Raw genomic sequence first — 15144 nt, 5'->3', positions numbered from 1 at the left:
TATCAGTTACTCTATAATCAGATTGAATTAAGAAACAAAATGGAGTAGGGTATGAAAAATATTTAAAAGCTATAATAATATTTACAGCATGTTATATAACATTTTACATATAGTATATACATTATCCTCATAAAAACATATGAGATAAAAATAGTCAAGTTTATATTGGTGTCTTATGTGTCAGGAGCACTCATAGTTGTATTTCATTTAATCCTAAAAACATTATTGAGGTGTATATCATTATCTTTATTTTAATGACGTAAAGTTTGAGATGGGGATAGGTTTAGTAACTTGTCTTTAAAGACTCCCAAACTTTCTCTGTTCATGGTATGCTTAGTGTCTCAGTAATTATTCCATGGTGCCCGAGGCTAAAAGACAAAGATAACAGACAACATCCAGGATGGCAGCATTAGGAGCTCTCAGACCCCCTCTCCAATGAGACAATCATAACAGGTAAAAATTACAGAAAAAATGACTGCTTGAAGTTTACGAAAATTGTCCTAAGGGTGTACAGAAAAAAAAAGAAACATTTGTTCAAGAAAATCTACTAAATCTCAGTAAAAACAGCAAGAGTCTGTCACTTGAGCCACAACCTGCTTCCTCCCTTTGCTCTCCAGCATAGCATGATTCAAACTACACTCAAAGTGGATGGGGTCAAGAATGCAAGGCTCCCTCTCTCTCCAACTCTCAGACACAGACTGTGATATCTCTACAGGAGAGCCTGGCCACGAGCATTTCTCATCATCTTCCTGCTCTGTGTTGCAGAGACTAAATTCCAGGCAAGTGTAACCAAGAAGGCAGGGATTCACTCTCTCCAACCAGTCCCACTCATAACACAGAGCTTTTATGACAAGCATGACAGGTGAAGAATATTGGAACTCAACATCCATTGATCCAGCTTATTTGTAGGGTAAAATTCCATGCTAGCAAAGACAAGGCGAGAAGATCAAAGGCTACTGTCCTACACAGCATTCTGCTTTTACATCAGGAATGATACTCCAAGAGGAGCAGGCCATATTACCTTTTCCCAGTTCTTGAGTCATTATTCAGAGATTGTGCCTAGGGAAATAGCAGATTATAAGATCAGAGATATCCAAATCTCTCCCAAGGGAACTGACTTTATTTTGAACATAGTGTGGGGAAGTTCAAGCCTAAGGTTACTCTAAAAAGCAATGGATATTTAGTGGCAAGCAAGTAAGAAAAGTCTGGGAGCTTCAAGAGATCAATAAACTAAACCATAAGCCAACTAGTTTATTAGAGTGAACCAGGGAAAATGACAGTTAATAAGAGCCTTATCAGTATTAGAACAACCACAGAGACTGGCCTCAAAAACTGCTTGCAATTACTGGAGCCTAACAGCTGGTTGTGGTACGAACAGAGGCACACAGATAAACAGAGAGATTGGTGAAAAAGAAAGTCAAAGATAGCCCTGCTAAAACCATGGTCATCCTAGGGAAATCACACCAGATGACAACATGAATCCACAGGAACAAATAATAAGAACAAGATATGTTAAATAAGAAGGTTAATATAACAAACATCATAAATAAATACTTGCTCTCCTTTCTTCTTCTTGCTTTTGTAAAAGCTACCAAATTATATAAAGTAATAATTATAACAATACATTGTTGGATTCGTAAAATACATTGATGTAATATACACACATAAAAATAATAGCATAAAATGCAAGAGAGGAAATACAGCTATAAAGGAGTAAGTGTTCTAGATCTCACAGAATTAAGCATAAATCTGAAGTAGATTATAATAAATTGAGATAAATATGGTTAAATTCTAGAGAAACCACTAAGAAAATAACTCAAAAATATAAAAAATATAATAAAAAACTCATTCAAGGAATTAAAATGTTACATCAGAAATTATTTACTTAATGCAAAAATATGAAGTAAGGGAGGAACAGAGGAATAAAAAACCCATGAGAGTTACATAAAATCAAAAGTAAAGGGCAGATATAGATCCAACTATATCAAAAACCATATAAAAAACATTAAATGTGAATGGATTTGAAACTCAAATCAAGACAGAGATTGTCAGACTGGATAAAACAAGATCCAACTATATGCTGTCTACAAAAGCCATTTATATTTAAAAATATAAATTACTTGAGAATAAAAGGATGGAAATTATGTATGTATGATGCAAACAACAACCATAAGAAAGCTGGAGTGGCTATAGTAATATTAGACAGAATAGACTTTAAAACAAAAAAAAAAATGTTACTAGAGACAAAGAAGGACATTTTATTTTAATAAAAGGGTCAAACTATCAAGAACTATCAAGAAAATACAATATAAAAAGTATATATGTGCCTTAAAACAGAGTCCCCCAAAATACAAAGTAAAATCTGACAGGATAAAGGAAGAAATAGACAATAATACTTGGAGACTTCATATTCTATAATGCATAGAACAACCAGCAGGAGTTCAAATAAGGAAATAGAAGACTGAATGACAAACTAGACCTAATACATCTATAGGATAATTCACCAAACAACAGCAGAACACACATTCTTCTTAAGAATATTTTCTAGAATTGACCATATACTAGAGCATTAAACAAGCCTCAATAAATTTAAATGATTAAAACCATATAAAGTATGTTCTCCAACTACAATGGAATGAAACTAGAAATCAGTAACAGAAAAAAATTTGGAAAATTCACAAATGTGTGAAAATTGAACAACACCCTCCTAACTAAACAATGGTTTAAAGATGAAATCACAAGAAAAATAGAAAATAGCTTGAGATAAATGAAAATTAAAATGAAGATGTAATATACCAAAACTTATGGGATGCTGTTAATGCCATGCTTAAGTGGAAATTTATAACCTTAAACACCTATATTAGCAAAGAAGAAAGATTACAAATAAATAACCTAAACTTCCACTTCAAGAACTTAGAAAAAGAAGCGCAAACTAAATATACCTGATTGCTGCTTGTGTGTGTTCTTTGGAGAAATGTCTATTCAAGTTTTTTGCTCACTTTTCAGTCAGGTTTTAGAGTTGTTGCTATTGAATTGAAGGAGTTCCTTATATATTTTGGATATTAACCCCTAATTAGGTATATAGTTTGCAAATTTTTTCTCCCATTCTAGAGGTTGCCTTTTCACTGTTAATTATATTCTCTGCTATGCAGAAGTTTTTTAGTCTGACATATTCCCACTTTTCTGTTTTTCCTTCTTTGTCTCTGCTTTTGATATCATATTCAAGAGGTCATTACCAAAACCATTTTCATGAAGAATTTCCCCTATGTTCTCCTCAAAGAGTTTTATATGTCCATGTCTTACAGTTAAGTATTTAATCCATTGGGGTTGATTTTTGTGTATGGTGTAAAGTAAGGATCCAAATTCATTATTTTGCATGTGTATATTCGGTTTTCTCCAACACCATTTGTTGAAGAGACTATCCCTACCCCATTGTTTATTCTTGGCACCATTGTTGAAGATCAGTTGACCATATAATTCAGGAGTTTATTTAGAGGCTTTCTATTCTGTTTCATTGGTGTATGTGTCTGTCTTTATGTCAGTACCTAGCTGTTTTAGTTACTGTAGCTTTGTAATATATTTTGAAATCAGGAAGCGTGATGTCTCCACTTTGTTCTTTCTCAAGATTGGTCTGGCTATTTAAGGTCCTTTGTGGTTTCATATACATTTTAGGATTGCTTTTCTATTTCTGTCTTAAAACATGCCACTGGGATTTTGATAGGAATTGCATTGATTGCTCAATATCACTAATCAACAGGGAAATGCAAATCAAAACCACAATGAGATACTGTCTCATACTTTAGGATAGCTATTATTAAAAAACAATAATAAATAACAAGTGCTGGTGAAGATGTGAAGAAAATAAAAGCCTTGTATACTCTTGATGGAAATGTAGAATGATGAAGCCATTATGGAAAACAATATGGAGTCTCCTCAAAAAATTAAAAACAGAAATGCCATGTGATTCAGCAATCCCACTTTAGGATATTTATCCAAAAGAATTGAAATTAATATCTCAAAGAGCTATTTGCATTCACATGTGAATTGCAGCATTATTCACAATAGCCAAGATAATGGAAAACAACTAAATGTCCATCAGTGGAGGAATGGATAAAGAAAAGGTGTATATATACACAATGGAATATTATTCAGCCTTAAGAAAAGCTGGAAATCATGCCATATGCAACAATACAGATGAGCCTTGAAGACATTATGCCAAGTGAAATAAGCCAGTCACTGAAGGAAACATATCGCATGATTCCACTTACATGAGGTATATAAAAAAGTCAAACACATAGAAGCAAAGTGTAGAATTGTGGTTTCCAGGGACTGGGGTAAGGAGGAAATGGTGAGTTATTCAACAGGTATAAAGTTTCAGTTATACAAGATTATTAAGTTCTGGAGAGCTACAACATACCATTGGGCCTGTAGTTAACAATACTGTCTTGTACTGTCAAAAATATCTTAAGAGAGTAGATCTCATGTTAAGTGTTCTTACCACAATAAAAATATATATATAAGAAGTAATAAATGAGTTCAAAAATGAAGCATATAAGATCAATATTAAAAATCAATAATATTTCTATACATTAGCAGTGAACAATCCAAAAATAGAATTAAGAAAACAATTACATTTACAACATAACATAACTAATAAAATACTTAGAAATAAATTTAACAAAAATAGTACAAACTTTTTCTGTGAAAACTATAAAAATTTATTGAAAGAAATTAAAGAAGATCTAAATAAATGGGAAGACATTCCATATTCATGAGTTGAAACTCTTAATATTATTGAATCATTATGCCTCAGATTGATTTACAGATTCAATGTAATTCCTATCAAAATTGCAGCAGACTTCTTTGCTCAAATGACCAAGTTGATCCTAAATTCATATGAAAATTTAAGGGACCCAGAATAATCAAAACAATCTTGAAAAAGATGAACAAAGATGGAGGATTCACACTTCCTGAGTTCAGAACTTACTACAAAGTTACAGACTTTGTCTATAAATCAAGCCTGCATGGTACTGGCATAAGAATAAATATGGAGGTCAATGGAAAAGAATCGGAAATACAGAAATAAACCCTCACAGTTTTAGTCAATTGATTTTAACAAGGGAGCCAAGAAAACTCAATAAGGAAAGAAAATTCATTTTAACAAATGGTGTTGGTGAAACAGGACATTCATATGCAAAACAATAAATCTGAATCCCTTCCTCATACCATACTCAACTCAAAGTTGTATCACAGACTTAAATATAAGAGTTTAAACAATGAAAGACTTAGAAAATATAGGAGAAATTTTCCATGACCTCAGAATTAGGGAAACCATTCTTAAATATGATACCAAAAGACAAACTATATAAATTTGACTTCATTAAATTTTAAAAAATTGTGTTTCAATAGATACCATCAAGAAAATGAAAACAGACCAGACAACGTAGGAGAAGATATTTGCAAATCATACGTCTAATAACGGACTTGTGTTCAGATTATATATAAGTATCCAAACCCTTACAATTCAATAATAATAAGACAATCCAGTTAAGAAATGAGTAAAGGAGCTGAATATATATTTCTCTAAATACATACAAATTGCCAATAAGCACATTAAGAGATCATTAGAGACATGCAAATTAAAGCCAAGATGAGATACCACTTTATACCTATTAGAGTGGCTCTAACCAAAAAAATATATAATAATGAGTGTTGGTGAGGATGTGGAGAAATTGGAACACTGATACACTGCTGCTGAGAATACAAAATGATGCAATATTTTGGAAAACAACCTGGCAGTTTCTCAAATAAGTAAATATAGAGTCATGACTCATTAATTTCACTCCATATACTCAAGAAAAATGAAAATATATGTTCACACAAAAATTGGTACACAAATGTTCATAGCAGCTTTATTCCATGGAATAAAATGGAAATAATCCAAACGCCCATCAGATGATGAATGAATAAATTAAATATACCTAACAACACTAGAATATAATTCAGGAATAAAATATAATGAAATAGTGATACACACTACAAACATGAATGAACCTAGAAAACATTATGTTAAGTGAAAGAAGCTAGTCACAAAAGACAACATATTAAAAGATTCCATTTAGATGGAAAATCCAGAATAGGCAAAGCTATAGAGACATAAAGTAGATTAGTAATTGCTGGAAGCTGGGGAGAAATGAAGAATGACTGACAGTGGGTATGGCATTTCTTCAAGGGATGATGAGAATCGTCTAAAATCGATTTTGGTGATGATTGCACAAATCTGTGAATATAGTAAAAACTAATAATTGTATACTTTAAATGAGAAAATTGTATGGCATGTGAATTATATTTCATTATATATAATGAAATATGTAACAGTTCCATATTTTAAGTAATTAGATCCAAACTACTTAATAAGTATTTATATCCTAATAATCTTAGTAGTTGATTGGAAAAAAATACACACAATTTAAAGAAGAAGGTGTTTTTTTTTTTTTAATTTCATTCTTAAATAACCACAATTATCTACTAATGGAATCTGTGTTCCTTTTGGGCCACACTTCTCAAACATTGAAATCATACTGGACATCACCACTCTCATTTCCCACTGTACATTGTTATTCATATGGTAGTTGCTTTTAACAAGCAAACTTAAAATACAGCTTTGTAAATATATGATAGCATCAAAAGCAATGCAGTACAACCTAATGTTAAAACAATGAACTTCTTTGAGCTAGTAGTTTGCATAGTATTCAATAGATGTCCGACAGATGTCAAGCACCTTTGTGTTTTCCTTGAAAAATTAAAATATCCTGTGATGTTCCTCTGTGACCCTTCTATGAGTTTTACTTTGGCACCTCACTGGTTACAAACACTAGCCCTAGTAGATACACTTGGTAAGTGGCAAAATATGGATCCACATGACTAATTTTGTAATTACTAACTCTCCACTTATTTCATGAAGCCAAAGTGCTGAGTGCCTTAATCAAAATGCTTTAATCTCTGAAATAGGTTGTAATATCAAAATTCAGATTATTATAACATTTATCATATTCAAATTAAAGTCAAAAGGTGAAATCAGCCTGGGTTAGCAAAACAAAGAAACTGTTAAATTTAGAAGGAGAATCATTTCAGAAAGAACTTGAGTTTTGACAAAGAATTGAGTAAGTTATTAGCATTGCTTTCTGAGGACCATTTAGTTAGACAATTACTTGGTCTCACCTAAGCACAGGTCTATAGGTAAAAAGTACAGTTGTGTTTCCTATATTTCACAGAAGGTTTTGAACATTTACATAGTTTTGGATTTCAAAGCAAGTCTCTCAAATTTAAACCACACTTTAGTAACACAAAAATTAAAGCCCCAATTTCATGTCAGAAACAATGCAAGAGAAAAATGGTAACAGGTGTGCACGTTACTCTGTCATTGTGGTTTCTAGCACAGCATTAAGAATCAAGTATTTTTCTTGAGTCTCTAGAGCCTATTGGTTAAGGATATTAAATTGGCTTTAGGCTACAAGGGAATCAAATCCTAAATGTTCCATTCATTTACTAGTTGTCTCTTAAAGTCCCTGCGCTTGAGTCTTTATAATCTATGCAATGAGAATATTCTCACAAAATTGTTATAGCATCAAATAAGAAAAGCCTGGAATATTTAGTATAGTTCCTAGCATAAACTAAGAACTCATAAATTGTGGTAGTAATAATAGTTGTTATTTCTAAGAGAATTATTAATCCCTTTACATTGCCCTTAGTATCCAAACCCTAAATTCAGAGTATCTATTCTTAAAAGAAAATGAAAGTCACACAAGTAAAGTCAGTTTCAATCATCCACATTAATGAAAAAGGGCAGTGATGAAAAACATAATTCCCAAAGCCCTTCTACTTATTATGGTTGTCATGCCACACACACACACACACACACACAGACACACACACACACACACACATACACTCCCCTTTTAGAGAATCAATTATGACCTAGGTTTGTTACTTTAAACAATTATTTTAAGTAAAATTGAGTCTTTACATTAAAAATTATACTTTAAAAATCTATTTCATATCCAAAATGGTAGGAGTGGAGTGTTCCTACTCTACCTTTAGTAACAAATTAGGGAACACACAAAATTAAATAAAAGGCTCACAGGCATCATTCATGTCTTTGTCACTTGTGTTTCATAAAAATGCCATTTCCATTAAAATGGCATTACATAAAAAAAGGGATTTTAGCTGGGGGTAGTTTTCAGCAGATTAGCCGTTCTAATTACATTTGGTTGGGCTAATGTTAAAATTAGTTTCTGTTCCCTAAGCACATATCAGCTGATAGTGAGAGAAGCACACTTGCAACTTTCTAGGCAATGGAAGAAAACACCTACAATTAAAGATGTGCTTAATTTAACCCACAGCAATTAGTGAATACAGACAGGTAAATGTGACTTAATGGTACTCATAACCCTTTAAAATTTTTATTGGAATTCTACACAGAAAAATACTGTAAATTAAGTATGTAAAAGGAAAATATCACAAATGCTTTAAAATCATATACTGGAAAAGAAAATATCTTACAGTATAAAATCATATTTAATTATAAATGAGAAAATGTTGCTTATGGTATTATTCACCATTTTGTAGACAGTCAAGACAAATGATGAATTGATCTGTTTAAATAATTTAATGAAATCACATCTTGATATTTACCAGTCATTTTTGGAGGTACAGTGCCTTAAAGTACTGTCATGACTCCTAATAGCATATATTAAATATTTACAAGGACGACAAAGCAACCATATTTTGATTCAGTTATCTAAATGAATTTTTTTGAAGGTGAAGGTTAGACTGAAGATCTTTTTGTTATAAGATCAAGGATCCATACTAATATTTTATGCATGAAAAAGTACAGTAGTAGTTGATGACCAAGAAATATTGATTAGTTGACATGAGTAGCATCAATAATGAATATCTTTTTTCCTGCTCTGACTTTAGAACATCCTTTCCTAACATTTGAGTTTTCCTAAACTGGATTTTTCTGATTTCAAAACAATAAAAGTAAAATTCAGTTCAACACAACACCGATTTACTGAACACCTATTACGTGCAAAGCACTGGATGACGCAGAGCCTTGTGGAGGGAACTGAGGCAAGAGAGCGAAGCTGTCCATTCACCATGCCTCCCCCGCCACCCTCCGCCTCTAAGGGGTTTACAATGAATTAGGGCAGTGCTTCTCAAATTGTCATATGCATGGGAATCACCCAGGATCTTGGTCTAAGGCATAGCCCTGGAATTCTGCAATTCTAACAAGTTCCCTGGTGATGTCCATACTGCTGAACAACAGACTACACTGGAGAAGCAAGGGATTTCAAGGCAGAATGAGATAGTAATTAATAAAAAATAGTGGGAGAAACTCCATGATGGACAGAAGAGGAAGAGATTGCTCCAACTAGAAAAGAAAGCAGGAGTGGGGAATTTAAAGACTAGTTCATGGGATAATTGGTATTCGTATGGATCTTGACGGCTAAGGACTATTTTAATGAACAGAGATAATAGAAAAAGGGCAATCCAGGCATAGGGAAAAAACTAACAAAAATGTCAAGGCAGAGTGGGCAGAAAATGCAGCATGTTTAGAAGGAATACTAAATAATATGGGCAAGCAGAATGTGTAGTGCATGAGGGGAAATAAAACAAGTTCATAATTAGCAAAAGATAAATAATACGCTGTGTTTTCATTATTTCTGTTAATAATTATACCAAGTCTATTATTGCCCTGCCACTTATAAAGTGCTTTCACATGTCATCCTCGGCGTGTTCTTGTAACAACTCTGTGACATAGATTTCTGGTGTTGATGCTGTAACCCATTTATAGATGACGATTCTGAAAACATGTTAATTGTCTTCAAGCAAGTTTAAGTAGTTAGTTCTGTATTCAAACTCCAAAATTAATTTTTTGCCCCCAAAGAACTGTCTCAAGGAATTATTTAAAGAGTAAGAAGAAAACAACATACTTTAACTAAGAATAGCAATCAGGAAGCAAAGTACTCTTTTTTTCTAAGATCTACTTTATCACAGTGGCCAGGTGACAAGAAAACCCTTGTCTTTTTTTCTGACTTAATAGGAATTTACCTAATTTCTCACTGTTAAACATGATATACTTGTTAGTTTGAATCAGATTCCTTACAAGGATAAGAAAATAAAGTTCCATTCATAGTTTTCAAAGAATTTTGATCAGGAGTGTGTAGTGAATTTTAAAAGAACCACACATTTAATCAACATATGACTGCCCAGATACCATCTACAAATTACAGAACACAATCGTGAGAGATAGCCTCTCTTCCCAGCCTCTCTTCAATGAGTTGCCACATTAGTCTTAGAAAAGTATAAAAAACAGGAACACTGCTTAATTTGATTATTTTACTTAATACAGAAAAAAACTCAGTAATCTAGGTGAGGATCTTAGAAACAACTGAAAAGTCTGAATATTTTAAAGAAATTCAATTGTGCTCATTATGACTGCATGCAGTTACTCAAAGAAGCTTACAAACTTAAATTCAATTTTATAATAAGGTTAAGAGACACCTAAAGAAATAATTTCAATGAATAGATGAGCTTAACTTACGAATGGCAGTTATATGTTTGTAAACTGTTATTTTGCAAGGGCCTATGGCTACTCATTATTTTGAGAATTTTGAATAATCATTAGTTGTGTTTAAACAGTTAATCTGTAATTTTGGTTGATCAGGTAAAGGTAATATTTACTAGTTACCACACTTGACTCTCCAAAAAATTATTAGAGAGAAACATGAGAATCTAATATATACAAAGAATTTTGTGTGTAAGGAGGGTGTGTGATTTTAACATGTAAAATTATTGGCTGAAATGGCAAACTTCTTTTAATAAGTACCTGCATATGAGAGAAAAAGAAAAAAATTGAAACCTATATATTCCCTAAATATAATGCATTGAAACCTAATAAAAATTAAATTAAAAATTGAAATGAATATAAATGTTTCTTTAAAAACTCTCCCTAATACAATCTTAAAAACCAAAGCTACTTTAAACAACCCAAGCTTTGAACACTCTATAGCTCTGAAAAAAACGAATTCTCATGTTCACTTTAAATTGAATGCACAGTATAATGAATATTAGTCTCTAGTATTAAAGGAAGATTAAAAATTGTCAAGTTGAACATTTTCGTTTGTACAAGTTTCTTACATTCTTCTCTTTTTTATCATCAGGCCAAAGTTCAGGAAATAGTAAATGGCTAAAAAATGTTAAAGAGAAATATATTTAATTATGCACAAACACACACACAATCTATATCTATCTATACCAATCTATAAATATGTATAAATTATAATTGTATTAGGGAACTAAGGTTTATATAATATTTGGTACTTCTTTATATTTTTATTAGTTTTTTTCCCTCTTAACTTATCCTGACACCCTTATTATGTACAGTTTTGAAAGAAAGTATACTAAAACTAGAGAAAATAATGTGGTTATAATAGGTTCAATTTTTATATTCTTACCTCTGGTTAAATGTCCATTTATCTTGAATTTTTTATTTAAGTGGATATTTTGGACTTCTTTTTGAGTCTAACATCAAGTAGGCATGCCAGAATAAGAAGAATATAAAAAATAATTGAAATTTAATATATTTTAAAATACTTGTTTTCACAATGATAAAATACAGAATGTAAAATAGAAAATGAGCAGTAGACAGTTATCCCTTTCTAGTCTGGCTCATGGGTCTCTAGAGGGAGTCAATCTGCAACAGTAAGTGGTGAGTTCTTCTGTCTAGCATCAGTATTTTGATGGTGGCTTTGGACTTGCCAGATATTACTGCCAGAGAGAGGTCATGACCAAAGCAGTAAAAGCCCCACAGGCAGTTGCTAAAGCAGTAAAAACCCTAAATCGGAAGCAAGAAAATGAAAGCAACAAAAACATCTCCAGTGGCTCCACAGTTGGTCAAGAAGGAAAAGAAAAAGGACAAGAAGACCGAAGCTCCTCTGGAGAATGTGAGCAAATCTGGAGATAGGGACTGCGATACCAAAAAGAAGAATATAAACGTGGAAGTAGTTTCTGAGTAGTGGAGACCACTTTAAGCACTGTGTCCAGTTGGGAGGAGAAATTGAAGAGTTATTGAGAAAAAAAAATAGAAAATGATTGCTCATGTCAGCACATTATAAAAGAAAACAATAACATGATTAAGACAGGTAAATATCATGAGCCTACTTGTTAAATCTGCTCTCATATCACTAAAGGTACTTATCCTATTAACTATGCTTTCCCCTTATTGTATGGTTCAACTCAGCGAATAAATCCTTTGCACCATGCACAGCATTTTGTTGTATTGAGATTATTGATGGTGCTTCTAATTTTGACCCTGAAAAAAAATCAATAAGCTGATACAGAGAGATTTAAATGGTATGCACGTTCACACAGGAGTATGCTCAATTATCAAGATAATAATTATCTTCAATTTTAGAACTGAAACATCCTACATATAGGCTACATCTAATAATAAGGAGAAGAACAGCAGTGAGGAGCTATTTTCAGAAGGAATTGAAGAACTATTCCATGATAGATGGAAAGCATTCTGAAGCCCCAATGCCTGATAAGCCCTGCTGCTAATATGCATGGTATTCTTGTGTTCAGTAATAGGAGAGCTTATTCAACTTCAACTTGGTAAGATGTTCAGTATTTCTTTATGAGCTATGAAAATTAATTACAGGCAATATTTAAAATTTAAATTAGTCATTAGTTTAAAATGAGGGAAATTAATTTAATATTCTACTATGATATACAAATTATAATCATATAGTTGATAACATGGAGAGATAGTTAAATTTTAATATAAAAAGTAATGTTTAGGTTCATCTTGGACTAGCTAGCTACAATTCTTGTTAAGCTTCTAAGGGAGAATAAGGAATAAATTAGAGGACAACTAAATTTATACCATATAAAATAATTATGCTCTTCTTAATCATCAACATAATTGTAAAAGTTTGTCTTAAATTTGTATATGTAGCAGGGTGTGTGTGTGTATGTGTTACACATGGAAACCTCAGATAATGATTAACTGACTATGGGTAGCTACTGACATTGAAAAGGAATCTAACAGTCATTGAGTTCTATGTCCCAGGTACTGGCTCTCCTTGAGTCACAGTTTTAATTTTCTGTAAGACTGTCTGGCCCCTCTTACCTCTCACCTCTTCTTGCTTCCCCTCCGTCTCTCAGAGCCCATTCATTCAGCATGCCCTCTATCCCTCAGTGCCTCTTAATTACTCTGTACCCTTTACCTGAAATACGTTTTCCTCTTCCCCTCACTTAACTAAGTCCAACCCATCCTTTAAGGAAACTGCCCCTCCCCCTTATTTTTTGGTGTGATTTTATCTGATTAATATTAGTATCCCCATTAGAATGTAAGATATACGAGGCCACCCTTGAATATGTGAGTTCTATGTCTGTTTTTCCTCACTAGTACACACAGCATCTAGTCTTGTCATCTTAAAAACATTTCAACAGTGAATGAAAAATTTATTTGCACAGTTTATCACATTCTTTTTAAAAAATCTCATGACCAAAATTCAGGTAATATCATCATACTATTTTCTAAGTAGCATGTTAGTGTATGCATTTTGAGTCTTTAGGGTAGCAATTTTGAACATGGTACAAAATATCCAAAAGCAGACATTACCAGTTGAGCTTAGACTTCCAAATTTAAAATAAAATAAGGAAAATAAAATAAGCTATAATAATGATACATTTCTTCATAAAATGGTGGTCAAGTAAATTGTAAAACTGTAATATTTGGGTGAAATCAGGAGTCCTTTCTCGAATATCTGTTTTCAGACAACTGTCAAAACACACAAAGAAACAAAACAATAAAAAACAAATTCACTTAAAGTAGTGCCCTTCTGAATGGAAGTGAGTGCCATTTTGAAAAAAGACACTGGAACATGCCTGGGAAATGAAACAAGGGAAGACACAGGGCAAACGTGTCTGTCATAACCTCAAATGATAGCTATCACAGAACACTCCATATCCATGAGTTTACCTAACATCTGGCAGCTTGAATTAAAAAAGGAAACATATTCCCTTTCAAATGTTGAGGTGCTTTCAAATGGGAAATTAACTGTAAGGCTAAATATCTATCACAGATGATGCAAATCAAAGTGCATTTAAATCTACTGAAAGGAAACATAACATGTTTCAATAACACTTTGAAATATTGTAAAAGGAATTGCTATGACGTAATTTTTAATTATGAACAGAAATTGTGGCATTATCCCTCAGTAGGAAATATGTGGTTATCTTCTTTAGTGTGCTTCAAGAATGAGATATTTTGAAAATGAACAAAAACATACTATCAAAATATGAAGTCAAATGATATATATGCCAGTGGTCAGTCATGCTCTGAAGATTGAGTACTTTCAATCTCCATGCATTTCAAAGATGAGAATCACTATCCCCAGTGCATATTTCATCAAGCCATTTTGGACAACCAGGAAGCACTAAGAGACTGCATCTTTTCCCAAAATAAATTTCTAGTCATATGCCAGGAATATAATGCATTTTAGATAAATTAACAAAAAACAGGTACCCATGTAACTCAAGATATAGCAACATTTCAACTCTGACAGCTTGACTGGTTTAACAATTATTTTATAATTGACAGATGTAAATATGTCAGGCTGCCTATAATAAAAATTTATGAAGATTAACTAAATAACAGCTTGGTCATCACCTACATTTTAAAACATTATTATTTATGCAGTATTGTGTCAATTCTACATTCAAACTTACTAAATTCAGTGCTCCATGCCTTTAAGACCCAAAACAGTCCTTTCCCCTACACCGTAGCTTCCTGGGGGAAACTTAAATAGACAAGCAGATTGGGCAAGGAGCACTATTAGAATAAGACCCCTTTTATCCGAGACAGAATGATTTCCACTTACTAAGAGTGTACACTCTGTCAAATTATTTATGTTCTTGAATTTTCATACAGCTCATTTAATCCTCACATCAACCACACGAAGGGAATAATCATTATCATCCCACTTTAAAGATACAGAAATTGAGAATTAGACAGGTGAAGTGGCTTTCTCAATCTAACTAGTAAATAAAGAATAAGCACAGATAAGTATAGAG

General features: G+C 32.5%; 1 protein-coding gene and 1 non-coding gene across 2 annotated transcripts in view; one reads left to right on the top strand and one right to left on the bottom strand.

Moving 5' to 3' along the window:
* The window catches only part of NAALADL2 (N-acetylated alpha-linked acidic dipeptidase like 2), a 1506494-nt gene that overhangs the window by 1229734 nt on the left and 261616 nt on the right, over positions 1-15144 (bottom strand). The gene's annotated exons all lie outside the window — the stretch shown is intronic.
* Positions 11704-11832, top strand: LOC131757873 (small nucleolar RNA SNORA56). The gene has a single exon (XR_009336024.1). It is a non-coding gene; the product is annotated as a small nucleolar RNA SNORA56 (small nucleolar RNA).

Source organism: Kogia breviceps, chromosome 5 (assembly GCF_026419965.1).
Source record: "Kogia breviceps isolate mKogBre1 chromosome 5, mKogBre1 haplotype 1, whole genome shotgun sequence".
In the NCBI taxonomy this organism is placed as follows: Eukaryota; Metazoa; Chordata; class Mammalia; order Artiodactyla; family Physeteridae; genus Kogia; species Kogia breviceps.
This window is presented reverse-complemented; position numbering and strand designations above follow the sequence as displayed.